Raw genomic sequence first — 14389 nt, 5'->3', positions numbered from 1 at the left:
GCAATGGTACGCGTGGCGCCATCTCGCAGCCATCGGAGAAACGAGCTCTCCACTTAGCACAGCTGGGTTTCTCCGGTGGGTGCGAGATGGCGCTACGGGTACCATTGCTGCGATGTCTTTCAGTTTTGGATCGTCGTCGCCACATACGATGGGGATTTCCAAAAAATTCTGACTGAATCAGGCAAGTACCCCACCTAAATGTAGTATAAAACAAAACTGACCACCAAATGCAACCTCTGTGCAAAATTTGAGCCCAAACAAACGCGCGGTTAAGCCGAGAGAATTTTTCTTCGATTTTCTCTGATTTGCGCAACTGTCTGTATCTTATCCATATTGCTAATGACATTGCCCTCTTTGTCTCTTATCGCATACATCTGGTTTTTACCTATGCCTAGTTTACTCTTCACTGTTTTAGGCTGTCTCCGTTTTTTGGAGCATGCTCGATTTTCTCCATATCAAACTTCCGTATGTTGGCTACCTTGCTCTTATTTATTAACTTCGATAGCTCTGCCAGTTCTATTCTCTCTGTAGGGTTAGACGTTTTCATGCTTTTTCTTTCCTTAATGAGATCTTTTGTCTCCTGAGATACCTTCCGGTATTCTGTTGAACCATCCTACCACATGCTTTTACTGCACACTCCATAATGCTAGCTGTGAGATTATTGTTCATTCTTTCAACATTAAGATAGTCTTCCTCAGCAAGAGCCAACTAGTATCTGTTCTGCAGCAATATCCTGAATTTGTCTACTTTCCCTCTTACCACTAACTCGTTAATGGGCTCCCCCATTAATGGGAAGGGTAGGTTCTTCTGTTTTCCTTGTACAGCTGTGAGATTTCAAGGTGTGATCTTGTAGTGTCTTCTAATTTCGAGCATCTCCGACTTGGGTGCACGCGGTTGATTAGGCCTTGGTTGATTAGGCCCTGTCTGCTGCTTCATTTCCTTTGTTTCCGGCATGTGCCGGAACCCAAAGGTTTTTGATCTGTTTTAATACTTTCGCTGTGGCTAATATTCTAGCCACTGCTTTCTTGACTAGGCCTTTACTGTATTTTGGTTATATTAGAGTCACTCGCTATGATCCTGCTGGAGGGGTTTACCACCGCCAGGGCTGTGGCTGCTGCTTTGGCATCTACGGGGAAGAGAGCCTTTATGCACTCGTGTATGATTCTACTGTTATGGTCATGGCTTTGCCTGGCGGCATCTACATAAAGAACTACAGTGGTTCCCCAAAAAACCGTCTCAATCACGATTGCTCTGGCTTGGCGTCTCCCACCATGTTTCCGTGGGGGCATTTTTTTCGGAATACGCTTTATGCCCAGATTAGTCCAAACATTTCTCGGGATTCGGAACAGACCTTTCGACCGGTGAACCAGGTTAATACCTAGGTTTTCTAGAATATGTCTGCTCGTGTTTGATGTCGAGACTGTCTCCCTTTGAGATGGTTTGTGTGCCTTGCCAGCTTCAGTGGTGTTGAAGATCCCTAGTTTCAGTAGTTTGTCCTTGCTAGTATAGTGTCAGATACCCATGGCCAACTTGTAGGCTATCCGAATTGCACTGTTCAGGGAATCCTTGTCGCTTTGTCGTAAATGGTAGTATGGGAAGGCATAAGTTTTTCTACTTATGAGAAAGGCTTGTACTAGTTCACACATGTTATGTTCTTTGAGGCCTCTATGCTTATCACCTATCCTTCAGTATGTTACGCTGTTATTTGAAGCCGCTGTAAAGCTTCCCGATTTGCGGTGTTTTATTGTACAAGCATACCTAGTATCCTCATCGTTCTAACCGTGTTGACCTCTTCCCCATTTATGAAAATGCTAATTTTGGCGCCCTCGTCATATGGTTTACTTCGTTGCTTGATCTTTTCCTGATCACCAGCGTCACTGATCTTTTCCTGATTTACTGGACGAGCAGGTTAGACCTTTCAACCTAACATACTTGTCCGCTACCTCTACTGCCTTCTGCAGGCTGTCCTTTATTTCACTGTCATTTCCTGTATATGTCCAAATGGTAATGTCGTCCGCATATGTGGCATGTTAAATGTGCGGAATAACGTGTAATAGGTAGGCTTCTCATAGTGAGGTTAAACACCTAGGGAGATAGGGCAGCCCCCTGCAATGTCTCGAACCGTATTACGTGACTCAATACACCTCCAACTTGTATTTCTGCCGTTCTGTCTTTTGGGAAACTTTCTATATACCTGAAAGTACTTTGTCGCACACATATCTGAGAGGCCTCTCAGCACATTGTCAGAAGCTTTGATAATGTTTAACACCAGGATAGTTCTAGCGGCTCCAGTCGTACCCAGGTTCAGTAATTTGCTCGATGACAGAGTGAGCAAGCACGCTTGGTGGCCTTGGCTATGTGCTCTTCCTCGCAAAAAAGGGGGTTCTTATAATCACATGCAATCTTTTCTTCGAATTTTATTTTTTTCGAAAATGAGGAAGAGGTTTGAGGGAGGGGGGGGGGGGGCTTAGAATCATGAGAATACGGCATTAGAACAATAAAATGGGTAATATCGCTTCGCTGCAGACTCCTTCCTGATCGCAGAGGGCTGCATATCTTGTTCACGTTTGTTAGTTCGAACTTTGGTTAATTTGAACTGCGTCGGTGTCCTCGTGGAGTTTAAACTAACGAGCTTTTACTTAAATCATTGTACATTTTTAATGAGAAAGCTACGTGCAGTTTACTAAAGCACAGTACTTTGTTTGACAGACTTTGTGTTTGTTTTGATGAGACCATTTGGTGGATGTTCAGTGCAGACCAGAGCACTTCCCATGTAGTTGAAGGCATTCTATTGGAGCTGTCACTACAGCATACCACAGTCTAGGTACAGTCACGGTTGACATGAACTCTGGGATGATAGGAATTTTACGAGTGCAGAATTTTGGATGCTCTGAACTCACTTGTGCCACTAAGGATGATACGAATTTGAGCTGTGGTTGCACCCAGAGTACTTCCCAAGTACTGCCTGCTTATTGCTATCACCACAATTGTCAGTTGTGTGACATGTACATCACCGATGTCGCTGTCACCTGTCATTTGGTATGGGCAGCAAGCAGTGGCACATCGCCATAAAAAACTTCCTTTGGGCGCAAATTATCTGTGTGAATGTATGTCCCGTGCTTCTGCATATGGGCTTTGTTCGGTTTTGATTTTTTTTTTAACCCTGTCAGGTTAGCATCAGAGATTCTACTGTATTAACGTGAACAAGAAACTACACAAAACTGATCATTTTACCCATCAGAACGCTACTAACATTTTTTGCTAGCTTCAAGTGTGCCACTGAGAGAATTAGAAGTAGTTGCCAATTTCTTCTCCCATTTACACTGTTATAAAATGCAGTGGTGTTCGGTCATTTTAATGTGCATCTTCTAGTTCTCTCAGCACAGAAAAGCTAAAACAGGACCACTAATTTAACGGATGGCACCCCCACCGTGCTGCTTAAAAATAACTGTAGTTTACCATCCTTCAAAAAATGGAGTCTTGGCAATTGAGGGCTCACTGTTCAGAAACAGAGTGAACAACGCTTTGAACTAATCTTCTGAAGTTGCTGCGTATGGTGGCACCACACAGGCTGAATGGGTGGCATCCAAAGCGAGTGAAGTTTGTGGCAAGTCAAAGCTTGCATGCAGCCTCTTGATGTGTCATTCTTCTGAAGAGCTTTCCTGCTCACTTCCACACTGAGCAGAGTGAGTGAGTGAAAAACATTTATTGCTCCAAAAATCAGGTTTTAGCGGTGGGCCGATGTTGTCATGTCTTCGGCCTCTTCACAAGGTCGGCGCCCCTATTCCAGGGCACCGCTGAGTCTTGCTGCTTCGCAGGCGTGCTGCACCAGTGCCCTTTGGGCCGTGAGCTCGCTGCTGGTCAGCAGGCCCTCCCATTGTTCCGCATTCGGGTCATTTAGCTTGTGAAATGCTCTGTTACGTTCGCATTCCCATGTGATGTGATATAGAGTGGGGGTTGCTCCGCACCACGGACATGTGTCCCTGTATTGTGTAGGGAACATCTTATGTAGTACTATGTATAAATTGTGGAAAGTCCCTGCTTGCAGTCTCCGCCAGCAGACCGCCTCGTGCTGTGTTAATGATGTGTGGGGTGGTGGGTATTTGAATCTCCGCCCTCTGTAGTAGTTTAATATTTCTGCATACGTTGGTTCCACCGTCATGGGGTCCTCCAGGGTTTCTGACTGCCCTGCTCGGCTCGTGATCTCGCGAACTAGGCTGTCTACCCTCGAGTTACCCTCTATCCCGGTGTGTGCCGGTATCCAGAAAATCCTGTGTCTTAAGGTCTTATTTGGAAGCTTTGCTTCGAGGAGGATGCTCAGCGCTTCCTTGCTTATTTTGCCCTGTATGTAGTTCCTGCATGCTGCTTTGGAGTCTGTTAGGATTATCAAAGACTTGTTCCTACGGTAACCTTCGGCCGCCGCTAGAGCTACGGCAGCTTCCTCCCCCTCCGTTACCGTACAGTTTCTTAATGTCGCGCTGCTAATTGGTTCCCCCATGTAATCTACCACTGCTGCCGCGACTCGGAACTTTCTGGTCCTGTGGTCCCATGGATAGAGGGCCGCGTCTGTGTATACTGTGTTTTCCATTGTGGCTAGGTTCCGCTTCACATAGTCTGCCCTGGCCTGCCTTCTAGCGGCATGGAGGTTGGGATCCATGTTTCTCGGCAGAGGGCTGATGTCCAGTGTCTGGCGGACCTCGTCTGGAATGCTAGCTGTTCTATCTGCGATCCCTTCTACATTGTGCCCTAATCTGTTTAGGAGCTTGCGGCCGGTGGCTGTCTGCTGGAGCCTGGCTATTTGGGCACTTAGCTAGGCTTCCGTTAGTTCTTCGAATGTGTTGTTTAGGCCCATTTGTAGCAGCTTTTCATTTGATGTGTTTCTTGGCAGGTGGAGTGCCGTCTTGTACGCCATTCTTAGCAGCGCCTCCGTCTGTTCTTTGTCTTTCTTGGTCATGCGGTGGTATGGCAACGAGTACGTGACTCTGCTGACTATCAGGCTTCTGACGAGCTTGATCGTGTCGCTTTCTTTCATCCCGCTTCTGTTCTGTGATACCCTCTTTATCATGCGGCTTATTCTGTTGACTTCTTGAGTAGGCTAATTGTGTAGGTACATCTCCTGCTTCCTTGGATCCACATGCCCAGGATGCGTATCATATCCCTTTCTGGTATATTTTGACCTTCTAACTTTACTGTCAGTTCCTCTTTGGTAGGGTTGGACCCTACCCTAAGAAGTTCCGACTTTTCTGTGGAGCAGGCTAGGCCCCTTTCCCTCACGTACTCTTCTACACACGTTGCTGCACTGAGCAGAACTTTTTCTGTTTTGAGCAGTGCATTGCTTGTGTTGCATCGGATTCAAGGAACAGTTAATCGTCGTGTAGAAAGTAGCGTTTTAGCTCTGCAGACTTACTAACATAGACATACGTACAGTGGATTACCAGTGAGATTTGAGCTCGCGCCTTACACATTCGGACAGAACTTCGTCTGAACACCCACATGCGGGTGTACACCTACCATTGCATAGTGTGGGTGCACTCTAGCCTCGCTTAAGCACCGCATGCAGGCAGCGTGATAAGGATTTTTCTTTTCTGGTGCAGATACCTAGTACAGGCTTTGCTGCGTAAATGGCAGTGAGAGCGGTTCTAAGTGAAGACTCAACACAACGCGTCGGTGGTATGTTCGTACCGTGCATCACAAAAAGTTTTCAAAGATTCAGAGTAGCCATATTTGAGGCGGGTCTCTAAAGCATCGATTTCGAGGTGCATGTGCAGGGGAGCACATGCACCTATGCGATGCCGAAATGCCTCCTCACACCACGGTCTCAGTATGAATTCTTGTAAGATGAAAATGAGCGCATGGAGAGAAAAAAATGTATATACATTTTGACGACAACCAGTGTAGTGGGTGCACTTGTTACGCGAATGTGTCCACTGTGTGAGATTTCCAATCGTATGAAGCACAGATTATATGATGGTTTCGCGTGCTCCTTGAAAGGTAGTATAACTGGGGTTCCACCGTAAGCCCTTCAGCTAGCTGGTACGAGTTCAATATTATCCATGCATTCTGTGCCAGCAGCTAGTGGGTAAACACCAAACTGCCTGCAGTTAGGATGACTGTATGCAGATTCTTTACCGCTTGCAGCCCTCGGGCACCAGTAGCGATGCTCACTCGTCTAGCAACAGGCAACTAAGGGAGTGCAAAACACGTACGAATCATATAAGAAAGCATGAATGTTTAGTGTATTTCGCGAAAAACTAAATTATGCTCCTTTCAAACATCACCACGCAGCGAGGGCGCAAAACCCAAGATGATCTTTTCTGTTCAGAGAGAAAAAGAACACTGGAAAGGAGTACATGACAGAAACACTCACTGAAGATGAGCAGTGCTTTATTTTTTTAATACCAGCAACCATTCCTCGTGATGAGTATTACGAGTCATCCATGCAATAAATTTATTATTCAATCAAAGAATATGGCATGCTGTAAAAAATGCTCATAAACATAACAGAATAGGAACAGAAAATGGGCACAGTGCTTTGAAACTGAATGAACAAATTGGTTCTTAAAATAAAATGAGCAGCCAGGCCACAGCACCAAATGAGATCAAGGGCATGAAACACCATGCCATTTTTGACCGATGGCTTGAGATTGCTAGCATTACAGAAAAGCGATATGGGCAATGAAATCTTAAGAAACATGTGACACTTAAGGCGGCGGTACCACGCTAGCGGCGGTCAGCAGCCGTTTTTCGTCATGTTTGTGTGAGCGGTGTGGCTCATCCGTTTGCGCTAGAAAAATGATATTGAGTGCATTGTAAAGATAATTGTATCTTCTTTGCGATGGTATGTGTCGCTAAAAGCTATTCACGTTAGTATAATAGCAGTGAGCAGCAGAGCGAGGGGCATAAAACGATATTTTTGCTTGACTTGCCTGCGTTTGCCTTGCTGTTTACGAAAACTACTGCTCCGAAAAGAAAACTGCTTCTGCAGCTTTTAGATGAAGTGTGACTCGAGGACCTTACAGGCAAGTTATTGAGTTATATTGGGTAGTTATTTATAACTGGTGCCATAAAAAAGAGTGAAATTTAAAAGAATGACGCATTAATAACTCCTAGTCCAATTCATAAATCACAAACATATTTAGCAGGATTGTAGATAGTACTCATGTTGTTAATTCTTGAAAATTTCATTGAGCTACATGTCATAATTTTTTAGTTTTCATTGTTCAAAGTTGGTCGTAACCTAGAAACTGCGCTTTTTTTAACCGAACGTTAGAAGCAAGTAAACGTCGTATAGAGAACAAATTTGGCACGCGAAATATTTAGGAAATATTCAAGGACCTGCTCAAGGCGGAATTTCGCTATGACAAACAGAACGGTATTACTGCGCCATTCAATTGCGCCATTTTTTGGTGCGCCGTAACCTCCGCAAAATACATCCAGCGCGAAAGATCACTGTTATATTCCAGGCTTTTTTGACAGGAACTGAAGTCGCTGGTCTTAATACTACCAGTGATGTAAATTTGGGTATGATAAACGACTCATGTTAGCTCGCACTCGCCCCTTTGTTGGTCGACGGGGCTGCTGCATTTGAATCTCGCGGGAGTTTTGACTCAACAATGGAGTTCCGCCGGTCAACGACAGTGGCGCTGTCAAACATTTTGAAGCAAGACTTATGAGACAGGCGACTGACTTCGCTGAAACCTGTCCTGCCTTTCGGTCGTTTCTTCGGCTGCTCAGCAGGCTGTCATCGGCGTATCGTGCTGTTTTGCTTGTTGGTGTTTTTTTACTGTGCTTTTGTATTTGTGTGCAGCGCCGTTTTTTATCACTGTATCTTGCCAGTTTTTTTGTGTGTAAAAGTGTCAAATGGGGAATCGGCGGAAACACCTTCAGCGCAAAAGGTCGACGATGACAAAGCTTCGTACGCGCATGGCTGATGACAGGGCCAAACGCAGGTGAGCCATTCGGACCGCAATTTTGTTATTAGTATGTGCATTGAAGTACCAACTGTACCTGTGTCGCGTGCGTGAGCTACCTCGTAGTGTGTGTTATCGAGTGCGGTTTTTAATGAACGCGTGTGCAAGATTACCAGTGTCACGGCACTGTGATATTTCGTAAGGCGAGAGCAGAAATCTGCTGCATAATTATTTGTTCCTTAGCTGGGGGCCTTTAGAAGTGGCTCTAAATTGGAGAGTTGAGGGGCTTGTGTTTAGAAATAAGCGATGAGTTTTAAAAGACACAGAGGGCATTGAGAGATATTTTATGCATATGACGACTCTCGTCCTGAGCATGCGCATGTCGCGGGTTGGATCCAGATGTGGCAGATGGAATTTTTTTCTTCATTCCGCTCTGAAGTAAGTCTATAAACTGTTGGCATTTCTAAAAAATCTACTCCAGCTTATCTAGGGCGATAAAATCACCTGCTGATTCTGCATTGCGCAAAATATTTCGCGTTTGCGTTTTGCATTCCTCCCGAGTTTGTTAGGAGCTCGCAGTGCGTGGAAGCGGCAGTTTGCGTTTTGGGGGATGGACACCTTTCTATGCGAGTAGCATTTGGCAGCTTATGTGTAGATTATGATGAGGGAGGGGCAAAGCGTGATGAAAAATCGTACAAGCGCACTGCGAGCCGTAGCTACTGCAGATACCTTAGTACCGGTGAAAAACTGTAGTTCTTAGCACTTGAAATTTTTTGCTGAGGACGTTCAATTTTCTTCATTCATGCACCTAGCACGCGCCTATGATGCTGATTATCTTCTAGTTTCGTGCTAGGAGGGCAGTGCTTTTAAAGAAATATAATTGTGCTCGTGAAATTCACTGCATAACTGTGGCTAGAGAAATGTGCTAGTCAGTGCATGCTTCTGTTTCGTATTCACTGCAAGTAAATTTTTCTTCTCCTACTTCGCTGCAAGAATAAGTTGCTTGTGTGTATACCTCTTCAGTTAATCATCCCGGTTTATTGCGATCGTGAAGTACAATTTAGGGATGTCGAAGAAGCCCAACTTCTCATTTTTTATTGTCTGTAGTGTTGAAAAGGGGCCAGAGAGCAAAACTTGTGTTGCTTTTGAGCACTGACATTTCCTGTCACTTCCTGAAAATAGACTCGCATATTTATTTATTTATTTATTCATATGACATTGGTATGGATTGTTTGCTTTCAGGCAGCCACCATGATGTGCGGGGGAGTTGTGCAAGGCATCTGAATGTGCTTAGCAGATGTTGCAATAAAATGGTCCTGTTTTTATAAGGAACATGCGTTTGTCTTTTGAAAATGCACATCAATGGAAGTGAATGAAGCCTTCCACTTTTGCCTCTACCAGTGGCGAAGTGCATGTGTGGACAGTGCGATTTCACTAGCATTGTAGTGAATGCAAAATCATGCCCCCAAAATTATATGTCAATCACACACTGCAAGAAAAAAAGAATGCACGGATAACATTCTTGAAAGGTATATGGGAGCGTAGCTGGTGATATGCACGTGCACAATGCAGCAAAAACAATGCCAGTATCTCTTGCCATTGTTCGCACTGCATGAAATACCAGTACCTTCCCTCAGTGGTGTGCAAACCACGGATACCGAAATCGTTAGAAATGCAATTAGTTGTCAGTCTCGGCTACAGGGTATTATGATTCAAAACTAGCTCTTGTAAATGGCCGCAGTTTCCGGAAGAGCTACTCCGCAATAGTACAGCGACATTTACTGCGCATGGCGCTGCACGAATGCGCGTGTAGTGTCTAGATAGGAGTAGGTGAGTGCGCTTGCTGCTCGCACCGCTGGCACTTCCTCTATGTGCACGTGCCAACCTGCTCGCGGGTGCTCAAAAGGGGTGGTGTCCCTCGTTGTTAGTCATGGCTGGAATTCCGCTCCGGTCAAGAATGGAGAAAATTGTGCTGCGGGCGTGCGGGGCAGCTTGGTGCATGCGAGTGAGAGGGGGAGCTTGCGGAGCGGGCGAGCATAGTGTCTGTGGTGTGTGTGTGTGAGAGAGAGAGAGAGAGAGAGCGCGCTCGCCCTCTCCCGAAGTGCGTGCCTCACGTGTCAGGTCTAGAGATGTGAAGGCCTGAAAAAAACACTGCAATTTTGGAAAAAAAACGGTTTTTTTCGTTTTTTTTTCAGACGACAAAAATGGAAAGAAACATCGAAAATTTCACAATGCAATTTCAAGGTTCTATGATTTCTTGCTTTCAGTTTAGGTTTTTGTTTTTGCTTTGAAAATCGTAACAGTTTGCATCGTTGAACAATTGGAGAGCAGTCGTCATCGGCGGTGCCAGGTAGTGCTTTTAAAACGTTCGGGCTGCGAGTACGCGGGTTGGAGGCCAGGTGACATGTAAGATCCAAGCTTTAATTAAAAACACACTAATACTTGAACTCACGGCTGAAGTAGAACAAAATGACTGCAAATTCTACAGCGCGACACACACGGCATAAATAACATAGTCTGCTGTGCACGTAAGCGGTTGCAGCCAAATACAAGCCTAGCTTCTTGATTTCCAACGTAGCAGAGTACAGGACATCCGCAAGAATTTGATCCAGGACAGGGGTTTGGGGCTCAGCGAAGCACGGGGCCCCATCTACCTGGTGGCAAGGCCTTTGCACCAACCAGCCGCTAACTCCTCTGGCTTGCCGACTGCTGCAGATACCATAATCAACCGCCAGCTGCGAACGAAACTGGTCACGTTTCGGAAACGTCCATACAAGGATTCGCAACAGGCTTTCAGGGGAACGCGTTCGAAAGCTCGTGTATGTGCAGTCGAACCTAACTGTGGGCACAACTTAATCCATGCTGCTGCGCGTAGTGCCACATCCAGCGGCAGTGACAATGAATCCGATATGGAGTGACTTATAGATCAGTTTTCATGTTCCCTTTGTCGGTGCAATAGAACAAGAAGTTCGTTCCACAAATACGATATTTATATCTCCATATTCGCCTGGAGTGCAAATCATTATTTATCTTCTCGATGCAATAGAACAAGAAGTTCGTTTCAGAATATGACATCTATAGCTGCATATTAGACTGAACTTCGGAGCATTATTATTGGTCGTTGTGCTGTTGCAAATAAATCTGTTTTTAACGCGTTTTGCAAAATTTCCAATTTTTCATGAAAAAAACCCTGAAAAGAATGGTTTTTTTCATGCCATTCAAAATTTCTTGAAATTTTACATCTCTAGTCAGGTCGCCTGCAACGCGAGGCTGCTGGAACCTTTCACGGTCCTCCCCACTGGCTGTATCGCCTCGCATAATGGAAATACAAGCAGGTGGGAAGGTATTCCCTCCTCTTCCCCTCTCTCTCTACCCTTTGTTTTCCCCCTCACTCTCATCTCGCTTTCCATTTCCTTCCCCCAGCCCCAGCTCAGGTGCTTCTAGACATGATAGCAGATGCCGGTGCTGGCAAGAATCCTTTTACCTTCCTTTTCATTTACAATAAAAGCCACTTACTACTACTACTCAGGATAGTTCCGTGAACACGAGGGGCCGAGAGCTTCCGGTGAAATTTCTTGGAAACCGGTATGAAGTCCTTTGGCTGCGTGGTCTGTGGATGACATTGGTGAAAACATTTCGTCTAAGAGCTATTTTTCAGCAGATTTCGAAGCCCTCTCACCAACACCATCAAGGACTTCAGGATAATTCAGCAAGGTTATGCGGGAAGCAGGTTTTACATGGCAAATTGTTTTTTGACCTGGTTTACAAAGCGGGGAACATAAAATGACGTTAGTGTCGATCCGTATTCATAAATTAGAAGAAAGACTATAAATATTTTAAAAATGGTGCTTGTCTACCTGATAAACATTTACGGCCAGATTTTCATTAGCGTGGTTATAAAAAAAACCTAACTGGAAGGGGCCGGAACTCTACATTTCACCAGATCTGACGAACGCTTCAGCCTCTTGCTCAGGACGGTTCCTCATGCTTGTTTACAAAAAATCATACAGCAGCAGCATGCTTGCATTGTCTTTGCATTCCGGCCTTGAAATAGCATTTGCCACAGCGGTTGCTTTTGTGTGCATGATCATGAAACGTGAAAAAAATCTGCCATCATATACACATACATCTATTTTCCTGAATATTTCATGAAATTCTAAGATATTACAGGAGTAGGCATTGCAGTGGTGTTTGTAACAAAAATCTTTAGCGCGGCACCGAACCCTTGCTCTCACCGTCGTGGTGAAGCGGTGCGTTGCGCGTTTCTTTCCAGGAACGGCGCTTGCTCGGTCAACAACTGCGGGGGTGGGGGGAATGTACACTGCCCGGTATGCCTGCTCATGGATGCAGCTGCGGACATATAACAAGACGAAAATAGCTACACACACACAAATACGCGAGGCCTTGCGAGCCTTGCGCGAGTGCGTTTGTTGAGTCCATGTGGAGAAAGAAGACAAAGCAGTGTGCAGGGGCGTTATTGTTCATTTCCCCTATCCCCCTAGCTGACAGAGTCCCATTATCTAAAAGCGACCGTCCACCCGGAAAGGCGTGTAGTCGATTTTTTTTTTTCGGCAGCAGTGAAGAGAAATGACGGCTGAGAGCCTACATGTTGTGCCGCCGGGGTGGGGGGTGTGTGTGCGCTGCAGGAAATCCAGAAATATGAGTTTACCGTAGGAACTTCGTCCAGGGTACTTGTATATACGTGACGATAATTTTAAACCCTAATTTCTGAAAATGAAGTGGCATCATGTTTGAGTAGTAATTGCTACATTTTGATAGTTTTCAAATGCAATTTAGCGACTTTTCAAAAATGGTTTACCGTGTATGATCACACAAGTCAAAGCTGTTTTTGAAACCGTGCCATTTTCCGTGTTTGTGCGCGTGCGTGCGGGGATTTATACCCCTGTCACACGGGCAACTTTAGTGATACTTTCACGAAGTGCACTCCCCATGAACGAATGGCACTTCCATTGCGCTGTCACGTGGCAAAATAGGTGCTATTTGAAAATCATGATAGCGACGATGGGTGTTGCAGGTAGTGACGATCGGTGCTGCAACACATTGTGAAAATTAGTTTGTTTTCGAAAATACTTGGAGAATATTTCATAGCAAATGTAATTGCTAAACGAACAGAGCCATGTTTCCGCTGATGAAAAACCTTTGAAATGTCGCCATGTAACTTCGAGAGTACTCCTAGGGAGCTATCGAGAAAGTACAATAGTACAATTTAGGGGTTCGCAGCCGACTTTCTGTAGCAAGGCAGCAGAGGCTAGGCAGGAAATGAAAAGAAACTGGCTTTGCGCTCGTGACGGCAGGAGTGGTTTACCCCATAATCAGCGCATAAAAAGCTTTCTTGACTGACCGTCGCCCCGACTGCTTTCCTTCGCCACTTCGTACCAGAGCCCGAACAATGACCAGCCCACTTGCCACTGCGCAGTGACAAAGATCAGTCTCCTTCAATACATGGTACATTGCTGACGACACGCTGTCGCTCCGCCACAGAATAGTCTTGGAGTAGAACGCCTCCGCTTATTTTTCATGCAGACTACTTCCGTACCTTCGTGCCGGCTTGCAACCTTTCTCGGCCACGAGACAGCTCAGCGGTTTGTGCACGTAATGGGCGTAGAAAAAGCACCAGTGCGAAAAGAGGCATGGTGAATGCTTTGCGGATTGTGCAGTTGGTGTGGTGTATGAAATTCGCAGCATGAGAGCTCTCAAAATCGCTAGAAAAGGGAACTGGATCTAATTTACCTCTTCACTGCGCAGAGTGGAAATGTGAGCCGGCGCTTGACAGCATCAAGGTTCTTGGCAGGAGTCGCGAATAAGACAGCGCGCGAGGTTCTTTGGGGCTTTCTTATTGCAAAGGAGCCGCATGTTGTAGTGATTGTTCTGCTGCTCTTCGAAATAAGTAACCCGCATTCATTATATGTTTTTTTCATAATCACCAGGCCTTGATAGCAAATGACTTCTAATAAAGAAGTCCTTTCTGCGTGTTATGGATTTATTGTTATGCGCTGAAAGCGTTCTGTCGCTTTTGTTGTTTCTTGTTTGTTGTTCTTTTTGCCGATTTATTGTATATCACTGTATTTTGCCATGATTTTCTGACGCTGCTTCTGCAAAGATACTTTTGTACAATAAGCAGGAAACCGGAACTTGGAGATCGACGGTCAGATTGAAGATGCTGAAGTCGTTGCAAACTGTGATTCCACGAAGGAGGGTTGATGTGATAGCAGTTGTGCGCGGATCGTGTGACTTAGTGCCCTGTATATATTTGAGCCCCAGACTTGCGAATAGACAATTGGTAGTCCAGCCACTTTATTGTCTGTTTCTCTTTTCCGGTTTTTATATTTTTGGATGGTTATTTATTTCTCATAACAAAGAGTTTTAGTTGCTGCAGTTTTTGTGTTACGCAGGAGTGCTGTAGCGGGCACAGCTCTCATCATGAGAAATTAGTTGCTAAGTTGAGCTTTGCGTTTCGA

General features: G+C 45.2%; 1 protein-coding gene across 1 annotated transcript in view; it reads left to right on the top strand.

The window, feature by feature from the left end:
- LOC149353826 (box C/D snoRNA protein 1) overlaps positions 1–14389 on the top strand; it is an 82135-nt gene that overhangs the window by 45310 nt on the left and 22436 nt on the right. The gene's annotated exons all lie outside the window — the stretch shown is intronic.

Source organism: Amblyomma mixtum, chromosome 3 (genome assembly GCF_055824585.1).
Source record: "Amblyomma mixtum isolate Tamu chromosome 3, ASM5582458v1, whole genome shotgun sequence".
Taxonomy (NCBI): Eukaryota; Metazoa; Arthropoda; class Arachnida; order Ixodida; family Ixodidae; genus Amblyomma; species Amblyomma mixtum.
Note: the sequence above shows the minus strand (reverse complement) of the source record. Positions and strands in the feature narration are given on the sequence as shown.